At 44.5% G+C, this 19982-nt stretch overlaps 1 long non-coding RNA gene across 1 annotated transcript in view; it reads right to left on the bottom strand.

Moving 5' to 3' along the window:
- The window catches only part of LOC311607771, a 46000-nt gene extending 45369 nt beyond the window's left edge, over positions 1-631 (bottom strand). The window contains exon 1 of the long non-coding RNA XR_014782734.1: positions 548-631. This is a non-coding gene — a long non-coding RNA (uncharacterized lncRNA). The remainder of the gene's footprint in view (positions 1-547) is intronic.
- Between the last annotated feature and the right edge of the window lie 19351 nt (positions 632-19982).

Raw genomic sequence — 19982 nt, 5'->3', positions numbered from 1 at the left:
TCAACACTTGTACCAAATAGGAAAGGGTAAGGAGACTACTAGGAAAAAGCAATACGAGGCAAACTTCTCTAGTAGCTATCTCAAAGAGAAATGGAAGGGAAAAAAAATACACACACACACACACACACACACACACACACACACACACACACACACTCCAGTATCTACCACAGTGCCAATGCCACCATCCCCAGGGAAATGAGCTATATAAAGCATAATTTAAGTATCATATCTCATCATTCAATATAGTTTTTCAGCCCTCTCAAAATTACATTGAAAAATCTCTATAACGTGTGCTTAGATTAATGGACTGTTTGAATCTGGATCAATAAGTGTGCGAGGCCACGTGCGATTGACACCTGCTGGGAGCATCTAGGGGAACACTCCATGGAGGGCAAAACCAGGCAGAATTCTGTAACTACGGGGGTTCTACTTAATAAACAAGCAATCTAAGACGTGACCTCTGCAGATTAATTTCCTGAGAGCAAGTGAAATAATCTGCATTCAAATTTTCCCTGATTATGCATATAATTACAGTATCACTTACCAATTAACCACATTGATTTAAACCTTCTTGGGATTATATATTTAAGAGCATACAAGATCATTCTGTCACCATCCAAATACTCAATGGCCCTCTAAGACGGCAAAGAAGCACAGGGGACGCAACTTGCCACCCGTCTCATTTCTCCTGTAAAAGAAAACACTATTATGGCTACAGATTGGAGAGTAACATCATGAAATGTCACAGGCCACAATTACTGTCTCGGTACCTGGACCATAGCGACTCACAGTAGCAACGGTTTGAACGTGGTATAATAACAAAGTCTTGGGCAAACTTCATCCTCTTCTAAAATAGTTCCATAGAGCTGTAGATTTATAAAACAGCTTCCCTAGTTTGGATTATTATTTTTTTTAATTTACTGCAGCAGCTAGGATATAATTTTCCAGCATTAGACAGTTACATAAACAGACAAGGATATATGGTGGTGCTTCTTCTCCACTTTCGACAAGTATAATAATTAATGTTAGCTGTTCCTTATTCCTACATAAAATCTCCCATTAAAAGTGTTAATATGCTCTTGCAAAAGTCCACATAGTGATGGAAAAGAAAAGATACAGGGAACTTGCTGGATGGCATGCATACATATGTAAAAGGAGTTAAAAATAATAAATCAACAAGGCAAATATAATGAAGCCTGCTGTCCAACAGTAAAAGCTGTCAGGATGAGCTTCCATTATTAAGACCTTTCTACTCAGCTGTTCGGCTGAATAAAACCATTCTCATCACTGTGCATTTCCATGGAGAAAATGCCTGTCTTGGATCAAGTGTCATAATGCCTCAATCCTGGCCTCTCCTTCCCATGTATTAATATCACTTTCTGAATAGTTATTCAAATCTCCACAGAAAATAAAGGTTGACTAAAGCTAAACAAGAAATAATGAGTTCTTACAAAGAAAAGAAAAGAGAGAAAGACTCCGTGGTGTTTTTATTTAACAGTAAATATTTCAAAAAGGATTGCTTGCCTGTTTGAAAAGTAAAGGCCTGACTAATTCACACTCCAGCACTACCATAGTCTCAGGGGAATTTGCATAATAATCATACTATAATCTATAATTACAAGGCAAGGAAATGCTCTCACGGTGGGCTAACTCCAGACCCCATCCTCATTTTTTTACCTCTTAGGAAGGTAAGGACCCCAACTGAGATGCTTCCTAATTCTGCAATATATGTCACTGACACTGATTCTCTTGAGATATATTACTAATTATTCAAAAAAGAAAGAAAGAAAGAAAGAAAACCAACAAATCCAACTTTCCCTCCAGTCTTAGCTCCCCATTTAAAACGATTGGAAAACATAATTTCTCAGGGTGAAAAGTCTCAAGTGCTGTTTGAAAATTAAAGGAGCATTTCAAATCCCCTACAGTCTCCATGACAGGACATGAACAAAACAGCAGCTGTACACAACATCTCCCGGACACAACATGCAGAGAGTGACCAAGACTCCCAGCTACTGTAACCCGAGCCCTGAAAGTCTGCATGTCAGCAGCTACTCAATAAAAAAGAAAACTGAAAATAGTACCAAAATGGCTCCTAATAGCAATAATGTATAGTTCTGTGGTCATTACCAGCCAGATAATAAGCGGTAGTGACCTTAAAACCCTGCATTACGGGTAAGTATGGCCTAGCGCGCACTGCAGATGTGAGGATCCCAAACAGCCAATGCAATCCTGCTGTAAGTGCTCAAACCACACCATGTCTGGCTCACATGCATGGATGTCTCTCCCTCTACTGTTATCACACCAGGCATCTTATAATGTTCTGAAAAATATGTACCTTAGGGTAATAGAGCTATCCTAAAAAGATAAAGGCCCAGAATAGGAGATCTAAAACATACACAAAAAGCAGACTGTTCTAAGACCCACTGGCACTAAGGGGCAGACATCTTGTCCTTTTTAAGTCTTAGATGCTTGGAAAGCTGCACGGGCCTTCGTTAATATGTTCTTCCCCTTTGGGAAATGATGCATCGATATCCCCCATTTTACAGGTCAAATCAGTAAGGTATACAAGAGCCAAACTACCTGCCAGGAAGGAAGCAAGGTGATATTACTGAGGGCTAGTCATTTTTGGGGGTACAGGCTCAGAATCTTGAGTGAGGGTAAATTTTTTCACAAATGATGACTATTTAAGGAAATAAATATGGCTGCCCTGGTGCAAGCAGGGTGAGGACAGCTGTAAAATGCTGGCTTTTGGACGTGACTCAGCCAGGGCATCCATGAACTCACAACAGCTGTGGTAACCTGCACAAAATCCTGGCACAGATTGGGCAGATGATCTCTAGGCCCCAGTCCTGACAGAGGAGCTGTTGACAGTAGATAGATGCTGGGGAGGGAATATAAGTTCTTTTTGAGCATGAGATCACTGGTAGGTTCCCATGCACCATGCATGTTTAGAAAGCAGTAACTGGACTTAATGGGTCATCAGGGAGAAAAAAAGACATGAAGTTGGTAGGGGTTATATTGGAGGAGTATGTGGAGGGCAGGAGGTAAGGGGTGTACCTTTGATCATATTTTATTCAATGCATCTATGACATTTTCAGAAGCAAAGGAAAAAAATTCAGAAAGATGCGACATTAGAAAGGAGGATGTGGTGGTCTGACTGAAATGTGCTCCATAGTCTCAGACATATAAAGACTTGGTCTCCTCAGTTAGTGGCACTGTCTGGGAAGGATTAGGAGGTGTGGCCTTATTGGAGAAGGCGTGTCACTGTCTGGGAAGGATTAGGAGGCGTGGCCTTACTGGAGGAGGCGTGTCACTGTCTGGGAAGGATTAGGAGGTGTGGCCTTACTGGAGGAGGCGTGTCACTGGAGGCTGGGTTGGGAGCTCAGTGACCTGTGGTATTTTCAAGTGTACTCTCTCTACTTCCTGCTTGTGCTTCAAGCTGTAAGTTCCCAGCTTGCTGCTTCATCCACCACGCCTGCCATTTCTTCATGATGAAGAAGGAATCACTCTAGAGCCATAAGCCCAAATAAACCCTTCCTTCTGTTAGTTGCCTTGGTCATGTCTTATTACAGCAATAGAAAAGTAACCAATACAGGGGACTACAAAGAAGAGGGGAATAAACAAAGAATATGACACATATTAAAATGCCAAGATAAAACTAACTCTTCAATGAACATATGCTAATAAAAATAGAAAAAAAAATTTAAGACTTCATGTGGTACCCTGTGAAGATGCCCAATTTTCATGTGTCAAGTAAAAACATAATAACTTTAAACTATTTTTCAAATGTACAAGAAAAAAAGGTTGCATCCATTTTCTTCTGTGAAAGTCTGCTGAACAAATGGGAAAACTATTTTATTTTATACATAAAATAAATCTTTGCAAGCAGGACTACAGCCATGATAGGAAGAAAAAAAAAACTATAGTCTAGAATCAGTGCTTGATAGGAAAATTTCTTGGACATTGCAAAGCTTGAGAAAAAGTGTTGTACGGCTGCATCAACAATTACCAGGACTGCTGGTTGGTTTTTTCAACAGAGCAATAGAGGGAGAATAGAGAAAACTGGGCACTTCCAAGAAGATAAACTAAATCAGTGAGAGCAATGATGCCTTGGCTGAGTAAATCACAGAAGTAGACCAAGGTTGGCACCAGTTCCCCTCTATTTATGCCTATGGATTCACTCCCCCAGAACATTCCTACCCTGATATTTTTGGGCCCAATCAAAGCCACATCCTAAAGCTGGCAGCTGCTTCAAATCAACTTGAGTCTTTGTCACTGAAGGTTTCATTTGGTTGTTTGGTTGGGTGGGGAGAGGGGGTGGGTTTGATTTTTTTTTTTTTTGAGAATGGGCCTGTATTCATTAATTTTATATTGTTGTGATAAAATGCCATGATGGAGGTAACTTACGGTTTCAAGGGGGTCACAGTCCGTAATGGCAGGGCAGAGGCAGCAGGCAGGCATGGTGGATGGAGCAGAAAGTTGAAAGCTTACAACTCAAACCATAGACACAGAATGGAAAGAGAGTGAGGCCTGGGGATGGTGCACAGACCAGAAGCCTAAATGTCAACCACTCAGTGCCATTCTGAAGCATGGCCACACTGCCTAGACTTCCCCCAAACACCTCCACCTAGGATCAAGTGCTCAATACATGAGTTTATGGGGGACATTTCTCATTCAAACCACAAGAGTCTCATATATCCCAGGTTGGTCTCAAGCCCCCTTTACATAGCCAAGGATAACTCTGAATTCATCATCCACCTGCCTCTAGCTCCCTAGTACTAGGATTCCAAGTGTGTACACACCTGGGCGGTGACCAGTTCTCTTGAGATCAGATGTCTCACTGCCTCTTTGCCTATCTGGGAAATGGTGTGAATCCTCTGGGTTTGGTAGGGTCTTTACTGAAGAAACTAAAAGACCGGTTTTTTTTTCAGGTCTGTTGTTTGGGGGAGGGGGTGGCCTACCTGACACCATCAGATCTCCCCCGCAGCTGCAGTGTGCAGTCTGGAGCAGCGCTGCTCCATAGTATGGGTTTTGTCTCCAGGGGACAGAGAGCAAGGGCTAGAAACATGTAGAGTAGTAACTACTAAAGGAACGAGACAGGGGGTTGCTAGCACCCAATGGGAATGCAGGAAACAGTCCCCTGTGACAGAGTGTTATCAGACCCCGCCCCCAAAGCCAAAGGTGTCCTGGGCCAGGGCTGACGAAATTACCAATAATAGCCCTGCTCTTCTCTCTCACCCCCACTGTCTCCCAATTCTTCCTTTTGCCACCACCCCATTTCCTCACCCCATCTTGGTCTACTTCCTAGTCTTTCCCTATTCCTTGAAATGTCACATTTGGGGCATGTCCAAAGCCCAAGGCTGTTTAATCCATGTGATTGTCCACACTTCTGCAGGGACAAGCACCTATCTTTTACTCTCAAAGAGCAAAACCAAAGCTAAGAGACAGAAGTATCTCATTAAAGCCACCAAGTTCCAAAGTGGCTCAGGCAAAACTGGATTTGTGCCATGCCAGGACCAAGTGTGCCTTGACAGTGAAGGATGCCCATGGGTGTCATGTGATCTCCCTACAAAGAGGTAGCAGGTGTGTTTTGAAACAAATCCAAAGTTATCCATAAGCAGTTAAGATACGCCGGTCATCTGAGCTTCCTAGGTTGGTTGTAAGTCACATCCATTCAGAATGCCAAGAAAATAGGATCATGTCTTCCCCATTTTTAGGTATATAAATGCCTTATTCCAACAGCCTGGGGCCATGGTATAATCAGTCTCTAGCTTTATGAAGACATAGACCCAATGACACCAGTCACTGACCTCCATAGGTGATGAGAGACCCAAGACAAGGACAGAGACAGGTGTCATACTGCTCCTGTCACCTGACAAAATTCTTGCACAATTTTACTAAAGTCTGCATCTCATTTGCTTGATACTGTGATGAAGTCCAACCTCATGCCCAGTATCTGGCTTCAGGAAGTAAATACCACAAGGTACTCAAGGAACTCAGTGTTAGTGAGTTTTACGAATACATCTATCACTGCCATGGTAACAATGCACACTTTCCTATACACACATGTTCTTATGTACATGTATATGTAAGCACATACACACACACATACATACACACACACACACACACACACACACACACACACAATTTCCAATATTTCCAAAATTCTATGTCCCAGGCCCAAAGATACAAAAATTAAACTGACTTCACATTTCACCCTTTACATGGCCTAATGAGGAAGAAAAAAAAAACCTATCAGCATAAATCACTTTCCAAAAAGGCCAACAGTGGTGAGAGATGAGGATCCTGTGTACACACAATAAGGAAAACTATAGAAATAACGCTGCCCAGGGAGAAGGCTAAGGAACCACTACTGGTGCTGAGGTGTGGAAAATAAAGAATTTCCCCCACAGAGAAGAAACCAAGGCCATAGGGCAGGAGGGAGCAAGTCATAGAGAAGGAACATCCAGACATGCTTGGGGACATAAAGAGTCCGTGTCCATGTCCCCCTGAGAAGAGGGGCATCTAGAAGCCGGATGAGAAGAATGACAGTGGCAGAGCGCAGGCAGCTCTTAGATGCCACACGAAGGGGTCCATAGCAGACTCCTTACCGAATGCCAACCTCCCGCATCGCCACATGTGTCTGTAACAGAAACGGAAGGTACAGAAGCAACCCTTCCCCTTCCTGTGCAAAACTCACCTGAATGATTTCTATCTCGCATTCCAGAAGGTCTGTGGTAAGCCACGGCTCGGTGTCCACGCAAGTGCGGAATCCTATAGCTCTTTGCGTGACACGATAGGCCACGAAGAGGGAAGGAGGTCTCATGGATTTAGAGAATGACAGACATGAGGAGACGGCTCGGTAGTCACAGTGTTGGCCAGCAAGTGTGAGGACCAGAATTCAGATGCACAGAAGTCCTACAGGTGTCGAACAGGAGAATGGGCGTGGTGGCACATCTGTAATTCCAGCTGTGAAAGTGGAGACAGAGGAACCCCCAGAGCAGGCTAACTGTTGAGGTTAGCCATGTCAAAGAGCTCTAAAATAAATGAACAAACAAGGACACGTCCCAACATCAATATTATCTTTCCACATGAACACACATGCATGTGCATATGTACCCATACATACATAGGGAAAAAATGGGGAAAGTGGAAAATTACAAAACCAGGTAGTGATTGGAATATCAAGGAGAAAGGAGGCCTGGAGTAGAGAGCCCCATAATTCAAGGCAGGAGTCCAAGCTGCAGGAGAGACCCTAAGAGTAAAGGAAGGAGGAAAAGACCAAGACTGAGGGCCTTTTAAGATGCAGAACCAACTTCCCTTAGCAACTGTGACAGTAGGGATGGGGGCCAAGTTCCAGATCCTGAGACTTCTGTCTGTAACCAGGACAACAAAGTCAGATGAAGAGTAGACTTAGGTGCTAGGAGCCTGCCCCTCTAATCTTAGCAAATTTGTAAACATTCCAATCAAAATGTCCAGTATGTGACTTGAAGGGAAAAAAAAATCGAGTTTAGTAGATGTACCTGCAATGCAATTATAGATTCATATGTAATGAGCAAGCTCTCTTAGAGGGCATGGAACAAAGACTATCAAAGAACCAGGTGGAATAGTATCCAGAGATAGTGCCAAAATCATTGGGAAAGACAGGGTGGTCCAGCCACGGAAGGCACTTCTTGACCACATCATTACTGAACAGCATCTTTCTCCTCTTCTGTAGTATTCATTACCTGCTTCTTCCACTAGTATACATTATACAACTAAGTCTCCAAATGTGTCTCTGGGGTGTGGCCCCCTAGCACTTAGTAGGGACCAACAAATATGAAGCAAATGAAGAAACAAAGCAAAACCAAAGAAGGAAAGGCTTTCAAAGTAGGGGAGTTGTTTTAAAGAATCGGGAAAGAAGGAAGACTGAAAATAGGTCATTAAATTTGAAAATTAGGTCACCAATGAGCTTAGCCAGAGTCGTTGCAATGTTGGTAGAAAAGCTAAATCGTCGTAGCTTTGAAGAAAGTGGGATAGGACGCTGGAGCAAGGGACTAGAAGATTAATTCTGGGGACGAGAGATGGAAGCAACCTAAGATCAAATTGTAGATTTCAGCAAATCAGCCAGAAAATGAAAGTTAAGCTGTAAGTGAAGAAGTGGAATCAGGTGAACGTGGCACAGAGCCTAGAGAAAGAGTGAAAAGTTGACCTGATGATTTTTTCGGGGGGGGAAGATGGGATATGATTATCAAGAGCAAATGTTTAAATATATGTAAGGGAAATGAAGTGGTCCCCCAAATGATACAATCCTAGCTCTCCCTTTACAAGATGAGGGTGATGAAACCTCCCTTTGGGTGGCTCTACTGTGAATCCAATGGAAGGTAATCAAAGAAGCTGAGCTGGAAAGTGTGCCATTCCACGGTCTCAGCTAGCACCATTGCCTTTAGCAAGACACAGAGCCTCAGAGAAGGAAGCGAGAAACCAGAGCGTGGTCGTGAGAAAATTGCTCCCAGTTTTGCTTTGTTTTTTTTTGTTTCCTCTGGTTAGAAAAATGAATCTTATCCCCACCTACTAAGGAGGCTATGGTCTTGAGATGCTATCATTCTTCTGGCGAGCTTCTTATTTATGGGCATGAGTTGTGTTGGGTCCCTATTGGTGGGGATATGTCTCGGTGCTAGAGTACCTGCCTAGCATGTAGGAGGCCATGGGATCCATCCCAAACACTACACACACACACACACACACACACACACACACACACACACACACACACACACACACAAAGAGACAGACAGACAGACAGAGACAGGGAGAAAGGAAGGGAGGGAGGGAGAGAGTCTGGTCTCACTAGAGCAAACAAGATGGTTATTTTGACAGCTCCTATACCCTACCCTGCCCGTGTTGCTGCTTCGGTAACTCCCCATAATACAGTATCTCCAGCATTTTTCACAAAATGGTTCCCTGAGCACGCGCGAAGCATCCATGCGGCACATGCCATCTCCTCTCTCCAGTGTTTTCCAGCCCTGGGACTCACAATTTTGACCTATCAAATAAGAAAATTTTACAGCAAACCCTAAACTCGCTCCCTGTCTATTTAAATTACTTCCTCGTGAAGAGAATTCCCGCCAACTCAATGCCTTGGAGATGGCACTGGAGAGAGAGAAATATGCTTTTGTTAGCAGACTCCATAATTACATGGAGATATGTCCAGCTGGGTAATAACTAATGGGATTTTTAAAAAACTTTTTTATATAAATATTTCAGTTTCTTAGCTTGCTAGATTGACTTTTTCCTCAACATTAATTGCCTCCATAGTCTTCGTCTGTGACAACATTTCCAACCAGTGTCTCTGCACATTTTTATTTCTTTCTCAGGAGCCTACTCCTGGATGACTTCATTTAAAAATTTTAATACTATGAATAAATATTAACTTACTTTGCTCAGGGGGCGACAAGCGACTCTCTGGGGGCTGACTGCCAACCCTGCAGCCATTTACTTCATGCAATGGGTCACCAGGTTTTAGTTTGGCCTCCACGTTTGATAAATTAGAAAAACCCAGGTCCCATTGAACATTATCTGCTGAACATCGTGGGCACCTCCACCTCCCATGAATGAGATCTCTCACACCAAGGAGCATGTGACAGGCTTCTATATCCCAGTGTGCCCGCTCACCGATCCCAGATCTACTTAGGGTACTAAACACGCCCATAACACATTCTCCCTTTTGTACCTTGTTCTATTTGTCTGCGTCTTTGTTTCAGTAATTTTGAGTCAGGATCTCACTCGGCTGCCCTGGCTACTCAGTAGCTCATGGCAATCCTCCTGCCTCACCCTTCCAAGTGTTGGAATTACAAGTTTACATAAGCCACCAAGCTAACCATTTCTTTTTTTCTTTTTTGGTTTTCATTCCCTATCTTTGGAGTAAGAACTAAGGCCTCATGGTCTGTCTCTCCCCTTCTGTCAATCACAGACCACAGACAACGGGGGTAGCCTAGGATACTAAGCTGCAGCTGTAGTTATTTATACATAACTCATCCTTGTAGAAGGTACTCAGGCCTCAGGGGGGTGGGGGGGGTGTCTATCTCTCTGTACACATAAGGATTCTCTAAGCCGGATCCACTCCTCTCTCGCCATTCCACTGACTGAACCTGCATCGGCTGCATGTCACCTCTACCCTTCCATCCTTTTTAACTAAGCCCCCGCGCTCTTCACCATCCCTGAGAACACACTCTGGTCCCAGTTTTCGCTGTAGAAACACAAGAAGCTTGAAGTGTCCTCAGCCTGGCCAGGGCCCAGGACCAGATGGTGTGCTCCTGCTTCTCATAAAGCCTTGACTCACAAATGCCTCCAAGCTCACTGGCCTCTAAAATAGCTGCCTTTCCCCATCCTCCAAAGCCGTGGGTGGGAGGACAACTTGTTGACTGGCCTCTCTTGCCATCACTGTCAACACCTTGTGACCTGTGAACGGCACAAATCTTCACTTGTGTCCCCCGCCCCCCCGATCCGCCCCCCATCTCTTGAAGGCTACTGATGAGAATGACCCCCTCTCTCTGGAGGAAGGAAGGAACTATGAGAGACATAAACAACAGACGACAGAAGGAGTTCTGCTGTGAACCCTGCCACCTCTCAGATGGGACTTTTCGCAGCTTGGTGGTGACGAGCCCCCTCAGGAAAGCTGGAACTGTTAATTGCCAAGCTGGTGTCATGGGGTTTGGCTGGCGGATTGGCTTTCAGTCTGATGTAGCTTTTTTTTTTCCCCCTGAGCCGATGGAGCATGCCACACATGGCCCTGGTGACTTCATAATGGAATATAGGCTTTCTCACCTCTCTATCACTGACTCAGATACAACTGCAGAGACCTTCTGGTAGCTATAAGTTTCTAGGGTGTGTCAGCTGCACAAATGACCAACACTCACCATGGCGTTTCATGGCAGGACTTGGTAGCGCACACTCTCTGAAGTCACGCCACGAGGCTGAGGGACAGACTCAGTGGCCCTTCTCCACCTGTCCTGCTGCCTGCCTCTAGGGGAAATGGTTCCTGCCAACATCCAATAGTACAGGCGTGTGGGCAAATTTCCTTTTGCTGCATTGAGATTACGTTTACAGTTCAACAGTTTTTGTTCTTCCTGGCTCTTGATTTTTCACCCCTTCTTGACCGAACAGTGGAAACATATTACCCGTTAGCTACCAGTTCAAATCTTTACAGTAAGCCCTAGCATAGCTGCTTTGTGGGCAAATGGACACTGTCCATGAGAGCTACCTGTACACTTTGTTCACAAATGTTAACACACTAGGGAATTTTCCCCAACACTGGAACTCCCTCCACAGCTTGGGACCTTTTCTTGCCAAACACCTGAGTTATTTCTGGAGAATAACTTTTATTTCCCAAGAAAAATGGCAGGTGACACAGAAATGTCCCTTCTTGTTTACTCACTGGCCATCATAAGGTTGTCTTTCTGGCTTAGCTCTTTTTTTTTTTTCCCTCTGTCATCATTCCATGGGGTTTCTTTTGTCTCTTTCTGGAAACTCGGCAAGAAGTATAGTCCTACCCTGCCCCCCCCCAGAACTCAGCTCTTAGAGTTGAAGGCAGAACTGTTCTTTCCGAGGCTGGCTTAGCCAGCCAGGGAAGCATCTAGAATTCACCCTCCTATCACCCAGGGCCCAGCAGAGAGACTAGTGATGGGAAAATAGCAATATAAATAAATGAATGTCTAGCACTTCATACACACTGCCTTTTTTCCCTTATGCCTTTCTTTGACTGGTGGCTCTTTCTACCTGCTGTGACCCCCTGGATCCTAGCTTCCCCCAAAGAAGCCCTCCCCTGGCTTTTCACAGTACAGGAACTTACAATGATATAGGGGACCCAAAAGCACACACGACCCAGAAGAATTTCTACTGCTCCCTCTACCTGAAGGCCCCAGGAGGTAGAGGTGAGGGCAATGCTTTCGTGTCACTTTTTCTCCTCTGAATCCCAAAACTACATGGGAAACAGGCACGCCATGGGTGCTCTGTACACAGGCATGGCATGAGCTAAAAGTCTCTAGTGTTCAACACAACCCAACACACATGCTCTTACTACTCTTCATTTGACTTAGGACTCCAGGAGGACACAACCTCACCTCAGACGGTGCAGTAAGATGGCAAAGACTTGAGCCTATAGCTCTGAGACTCCCAAACTCTGCTTTTTCCATTGTACTAAAACCTGCTCAGGGGGCTGGAGAGATGGCTCAGTGGTTAAGAGCACTGTCTGCTCTTCCCGAGATCCTGAGTTCAATTCCCAGCAACCACATGGTGGCTCGCAACCATCTATAATGTGATCTGATGCCCTCTTCTGGCCTGCAGGTGTACCTGAAGATAGGACATTCATATACATAAAAAATAAGTAAGTCTTTTTTTTTTTTAATACTGCTCATGGACCTCAGCTAATACTAGAAGATTTTTTTAAAATATCCCTGTCTTCAGCCACATTGTGTCTGTCAGCCTGGCAGGGCAGGAAACTGGGTTGGATCCATACTTGCCAGAACCAGAAATACTTGCCAATCATCCCCCTCAGCTAAAATACCCTCTCTGGATCCTGAGACGCCCCCATATCCTGGTCAACATTGTTCTTAGACAGAGTGAGGTACGTGAGGCACTTGCCTTGGGTTCCAAATATAAAGTCACCAGAATTTCAGTAAGCAAAGTGGTGCTTCAATGCAGTGTTTAAAAACTGACATGCAGGGCTGGAGAGACAGTGCACTCAGTGAAGTGCTTGCTGCGGGAATGTGAACACTACGGTTTGCCTCCCCAGCACCCTATCAAAAGCTGGGTGCAGCCTGGCACTCATCTGTGATCCTAGCACTAGGCAGACAGAGATAGCTGAATTCCTGGAGCTCTCTTGGCAGCCAACATAGCCAAATCAGTAAGCTCTGGGGACAGTAAGAGAGCCTGCCTCAAAAAATAAGGGGTAGAGCAATTAAGGAAGACATACAATGTTGACTTCTCACCTACACATGCACACATGTGCACACATATGTACACATGCATAACATATACACACACTTGCACACTTATGTTCACATGCATCTCTCATACACACACACACACACACACACACACACACACACATACACATACACACACACACCCTGACATCTGTGGCTAGAGACATAGCTCGGTGGTATAACACTCACCTGACACTAAAGAGTCAAAGAGAAGAAGGTAAAGAGATGGCTCAGTAGTTAAGAGCCCTTGCTGCTGTTGCAGAGAACCCAGCTTCTTTTTCCAGCACCAGCCTATTCATCAGCTCACAACTAGCTCTAATTCCAGTCCCAGGCTATCACATGCCCTCTTCTGACCTCTGTAGGCACCAGGGATGCTCATGATACAAAGACATCATGGATATAAAACAAATCTTTTTTTTTAAGTGGGGGAAAATGATAGGGGAAGAGAGAAACAAAAGTTTGATAATAAGCAAAATGTCTACATTTTGTAGAAAGACACAGTGGAAAACTGATCTTTCCACTGCCTTGGGCCCCAAGGTGGCTGCCTGGGGTTCTGCTCTGAGATGTGCAGCTCTCAGAGGTGAGCAGAGGTGGCAGACAAATTTGACATCTATCAGACACCTCAGAGCACAGGCCCATGGCAGGTTAGGAACATCTGTCTGGCCTGCTCCATAAAGAGCCCAGAGGAGTGTCCACAGATATGTGAGCATTTTGCTTGTTGTGTGTTGATTCCTGTCCTCATTAGAAGTAGAGCTACAATCTGGAAAGCCACAAATGATGAAGGGCTACTTCCTGGAAGAGTTTCGGGGGGCATCTGGGCCACCCCATGTTCTATTAGAAATGTCGCCCCTTCGAGGCTTGGAGGTCACAACTCTAGGGAGAGGAACAGGATAAAAAGCCTTCAGGGGCTACTTTCGCTGACATGAAAAGATCGTAGCACTTATGAAAAGGGACTAATAGCTGTAGTCTTGAAAGATAAACATGAATCAGTTATAAGCTGAGGGGACAGGAGTATCCTGGGGTTGATAGGAGCTGGTGTCTAAGCTTCCAAAATGAAATAGTGACTCTGGGGGGGTAAAGTGCATGAGATGAGGCAATCCCATGGTCTTTGAAGGGTAATTAAGGAGTCTGGAGTTGGTTTTGAAAGAAAAAGAAAGCCATAGGCAGGTTGAAGCTGAAGGGGGACTGACCCAGGGACCACACAGTAGTAATATAATGCCCAGTCTACTGGTGGCGCAGTTGGAGGGAAGCAACACTGTGGTCCACTTGGACCAGGAGCTGCCGGAGGAGGTGGGGAAGAAGCAACTGACTCCAGACACAATCCGAGGGTAGAAACAACATTGCTTCTTGAGCTGTTCAATGTGGAGGGACACAGAGAGGGAGGTTGGTCCCGGGAGTCTCCTAACAGGACAGAGTTGGAGAGATGGTGAAAGATTTAAAGTAAAGGAAATGTGAGCTTCAGGGTAGAGTGAAGGGCTGTAGTCACAGTCTCTGGTGAAGGTATGACTCTGGACAACAGGACACATACCTACTGCAACCACAGGACCAGCAGCTGAAACCAATCACCCCAGACTGCAGTCTCTATCAGCCCTGCCACTTGCATCTTGCTGACAGCAATGCCGTTTATTCCCAATAATGTTGCTGCAATTGTTTATTCATCATCCGTGTGTTTTAGAATTACCATAGCTGTGAAATTTATATTCAACAACATTATTACAATTTTCAGCTACTAATGAAATTATTGTTTCTGTTTGTGATGTATTTGGGAGCTATGATGATAAACATTTCCTTTCAAAAACACCACTGCAATGTTTATGTCCTCAAAACCTGCCACAAATGACAAATTGCCAAGGGCCCCTAAGCAGTTAAACTCTCTTCTTGGGAAGGCTGGGCTTCTTGATTCTAGCATGGTGGGAATTAGATCCTGGAGTAGATACGATTTGCAATAGGAGAGGTTGACATTTATAATCTAGGACTGTGTGGTCTCCAGATATTTTTGATACTATAGCTCATCGGCAGAAAAAAAAACAAAATTAAAAACAAAAATTTAAGTTTGCTGCATACTTCTAAAACATGCTGCTGTTCGGTTTATAATATAATATAATATAATTTATAATGTAATTTAACTGTAATTTTCCACTGAGCTAATTAATATATTATGCATATGATGAGCCATATTCCAAAAAGAACTTGAGGAGACAGTAACTAGAGTCACATAGACCTTCTGCCTCTGTCGCTATCCTCATTGTGGGGTCCTCACCCAGGGAAACTCCCTGCAGTGTGGAGAGCCCTGGCCTCCACAGTCTTCCCGTACTCTCCATTTTTCTCATCCTTTGAGAGAAGAACCAGTGTAATTGGATTCCCAAGCCCCAGGGCTAAACGCAGCACCCTGAGAGAAGGCTTGGGGAGAGATGGGAGCACCATGTTCATCTGTTTTAAATTTGAGGGTTTTGAGTGAGAAATTCAGTTGAGCACTGGGCTTTGTAGTTAATAAGATCAGGTCTAAAAAAGCACAGCTTTCCAGAGCAGTGAGAGCTCGTGATGCCTGCTGGGAAGAAGTCACCTGCTCACTCCCTTCCATATTTTGCTATACCCCCTTGCTATACTTTGCCCCCTACATTTTTCTTTCAGGTCCAAGTCAGTCACAGTGTCTCCTTACAATGTACAAATGGTACTGGGCTGACTCTTATACCCAGGGACTATACAGCCACCATCTGGGTTCCAACAGCAACTGCTTTCACATTGAAACAACTTTCTTCAAAGGAAATTTTAAAAATCCACGCCAGCATTAGATCATCTCTAACCACCACCCATGGGAACCCTGAAGTGGCATGGGGTGACTTTGTTATAACTACTCCCATGCCTAAACATCAACGGTTCAAGACCCAGCTAATGAAATAACCTAAATGGATACACACACACACACACACACACACACACACACACACACAGAGCAAGGTATGGGACCACAGTTCTGCTTGCTGTTACTGCCTCTGTACCCATCTGCAAGTCTCTCACCTCAGCGCCTCTCCTCCAGAGCAAATTTTCCTGAAAGAGAACTCTGAACTCTCTCCTCTTTACCCACTCTATCTTGAATAATAATATGTCTGCTCCTTTGGTCCATGAAGACCCTTTGGCCTATGAAGCCCAAAGAGAGGTCTCTCTCCTTCCTCAACGCTCCTGTAACAGGGTCATCTGTATTATTCATTCCACACTGAGTCTTAAGAGGCCCGTACCCTGTCATCTCAGTCTAAAGGTGGCGACATTTGCAGACACCCCTCCACTGCTCTGAGACTGACCGGAGAGAGCTGCAGAACAAAAACCTTTGTACATTGTCCTGCACACAGTGGAGATCAGGGGACACTTTTTGAATTCCAGGTCTCTTCTAACCTCCTCATTAGTTTTTCCCTTTAGCTCCAGTCAAAGGGAATAGGACTGAGGCTGGACCAAGAAGAGAGGCAAACAGATGATAGAAGATGCTCGGTGCCACACACATAAAACCAAGCTATAACCCCTGGCCCCGGCCACATTTTTTTAAAATATTTTATTAATTTATTCATATTACATCTCAATTGTTAGCCCGTCCCTTGTATCCTCCCATTCCTCCCTCCCTCCTGCTTTCCCCCTACTCCCCTCCCCTATGTCCGAAACCTACAAGAACATTATGGCTGGCGGATCTGGGCCCAGGGGTCCTGCTCAAACTATGACACCAGCCTAGGGCAATACAGGAAGTAAACTTCGAACCCCTACCGAGATCTAGCCGATGGACAGGACATTCTCCACCGTTGAGTGAAGAGTGGGGACTGACTTTCACACAAACTCTGATGCCCCATTTTTGACCACATCCCCTGGATGGGGAGGCCTGGCGGCACTCAGAGCAGGCTACCAAGAAGAGACTGGATACCCAGCCCCATTTATACACATCCACCCCAGCATGCTTATTTGGTAATGTTCCCATGTTTGTGTTTGTATTTGGTTGTCAACAGACAACCCACAAAACAAGTGAACACATAGGTAAAAACCTGAAAAAGCCTACAGGGCAATGATGAACCAGACATGGAGATTGTTTTTTGTTTGCCATGTTCCAAGAAATCTAGAACAGCATGCAGCTAAGATTGGAGATCATGTAAACCTCACATTCCTTGGGACAGCTGTCACTGTTGGCTAGAGACACTGTGGGATAGTGGCGACTGTGGCGAGGGACATGCGCATGCTCCAGTCACCACGCAGCCAGACTCCTGTAGTCCTGGGAGAGCGCCACCTGCTTCCGTAGCTTAGCACAGGTTTCCTGACCCACTTCCCCTGTCCTGGCGCTCCTCCCCCTGCTTTGATTTATGTTCGCTATGATTACCTAAGTGCTCCTGTGCCCTTCTACTTCCTTTTCCGAATTAGTATTCCCCTGCCCTGGACCGGCCGTGGGATCCTGTTGGTAGGACATATGAACCAGACCTTACCTCATTCTCGGAGTCTAGGCTACTGCAGCCTTGCTTCTGAAGCAAGTCTATGAGGAGCTGGGGCGGGGCCAAGGGCGGGGCCACGGGCCAGGCCAAGGGCAAGGAGAGCGGCGACAAAACTCAATCCTAAAGCTGGCTAGACCTGGCATAACAGGGTAAGGCCAGTCTCAGTGCCTGGAGGTAGAAGAGGGAGGAGGAGGAAGAGCTGAGGCCTAGCAGCTTGCTGGCGCAGGCCAAGGCCAGCCTCACATCTGTCATTTCCACTGACCAGATTATTTGCCAAGAGAAGAAAAGGAAATTCAGGGGAGCAGAGTGGAGAAAAGGGAGGGAAGAGGCAGGAAAGAAGAGGGCAGGAGAACCGCTGAGCTCCAGCAGGCTCCTCACAGAACGGGTTCTTACCCAGAAGCACACAGCACTACCTGACTTTGCGCAAGGAATGTGAAGTGTGATTTGTCCTTAAAATTCACCAGCACAAGAATGAAAAGGAAATGCTTCACCGAGTTGTGACATTTAAGTGGTCATGCATTTTTCAACATATCGGCTATGCAGAGATGTTTATATTCATCTCCTCGGTCGTGTTTCATTTAAATAGGGTGGAAAAAAATGCCTTCAAAAAGTTTAATTAAATAAAATAGAAACATGGAAAGCAAAGTTAACTGCAGAAGACTTTAAAGGTGTTTTGTTAAGGGGTATAGAAATAGAAATTCCATAAATAATAAGAGAAGAAAGTAAAAAGCTGAGGAGTAAACTAAATAAATACTCTTGTTATCTCTACTTCTCACTGTTTTGACTCTATAAGTGTATTTTTAATCTTGTATTATATTTCTAAAAATCCAGAAGGAAAAATGTCAGGAGATGACAACATGAAAAGATTCATAGATGATGAATTAATCTAAAACCTTTAGCAAGAAAGAAAAAAATTTAAAGAGGCAGTTTCAGAAAGAAAGGAAAGAAGGAAGGAAGAAAGAATGAAAGAAAGGAAGGAAGGAAAGAAAAAAAGAAAGAAGAAAGAAAAAGAAAACCGGGACGGCTGCATGGATAGATTTAATTCATCATCTTGCAAGCATGCACAATGAGGTTCACAAAGGTCTAATAGCAGCCCCTGCTAGGTCCCGGCCCATCCATCTCTGCCCTCTGTTCATACATGCCAGCTTTAATACGCACCATAATGACAGCAACAATAATGACCTTAACTTGGGTAATCCATTTGTTGACAGCAGGTGATAATTCGGCCATCCTGATAGTAATCTGTTTTCTTGGCAACCGGGAGTAAGGGCTATTTGCCACGTACATTTATTTTTATGGGGATGACATGTTTTATAAAGCTGGATGTGGGACAGTACAGGTGTGGAATTAATTGTCCAAGTTGCAAAATATGTTTGCGAGGGTATGTTAAATCTATGGCACACAGTGGCCCTGACACGCTTAAGCACTCGCTGCTTCCGTTAAGTAACCACAGGTGGCGTTTCCAGGCGTGATGCTGCTTTTTGCTGAGTGGGTAGCTTGGGACTCCCTTCTGCTGCTAGTTCATGATCTGAGCTCTTTAATTTTCCCAGTTCAATTCTTAGGGCCACAAAGACGAGCTGCCTGACTTTTAAATAATATATTCCCCCCTTTTAAATTTCTGCCTCCTACCATTTCCTAGGAGTACCATTTCCTGTCACGATAATTACAATAATTTGTATGTAGTTCCTGGGATCACACTCCTAATTGAGTCCTAAATTGGTTAGCCTCATGAAGTTATTAATATGCTTTTTTTAACCTGCACAAAATATCTATTTTTCTGGCTGGGCAAACAATCTCCATTGTTTCATAGAGTCTTTTCCCTCTCTTCCTTCCATTTTAATTTCACTATTTTAATTCCCCCTCCCCCCCAAAATGAAACTTTTTTTTAAAAAAACAGAAGCATCAGAACTAAAAGGGAAGATTTAGGCAAAGAGATCCATGAGGGCCAAGACTCAGTCGGCATGAGAGCCACGTCACCCACGGACACCAAGAAAGATCTCCCCGACCGCTCTGGCACTAGGGAAGGAGCGTGGTGCATCAGTAAAGTGAAACCACAGAGCTTACACATGAGCCACCAAGCAGGTCAGAGTCCAGGCTGGCCTGGCACTTTATCGGTGGCCCAGGAGGCCCTGATGTTCCCGTCTTCTCCTAAGCCACTGAGTGCTCCAATTACAGGCATTATCACAGCCAGACTTCTGTTTCAGAAGTTTTTTTTTAAAAATGTTTTAGAAACACTGATTTTAGGCAGATTACAGACTATTCTCTATAGAACTTGTCCAAGCCAAAAATAAATAAATGCAAACATAGAAACTAAAGTTATAGCAAAGAGGGGGGGGTGGGTATAGGATTTGAGAATTTTTGCCTGCAGGGAAGCTCCTGGTCACCTGGAAGATGGAGCTAATTCAATAAAGCAGACCAGCTGGGCGTGGCAGCACGTACCTATAATCTTAGTACTCAGGAGGCAGAGGCATGATGCTTCTTAGTTCAAGGCCACTCTGAGCTACACAGAGAGAGACTTGTTCAAATGAATAAATAACAGAGAATAATACAA

This window comes from Acomys minous (assembly GCF_964271855.1).
Source record: "Acomys minous genome assembly, chromosome: 10".
NCBI classification, from domain to species: Eukaryota; Metazoa; Chordata; class Mammalia; order Rodentia; family Muridae; genus Acomys; species Acomys minous.
The sequence above is the reverse complement of the archived record's forward strand: the minus strand, read 5'-3'. Positions and strand labels throughout refer to the sequence as shown.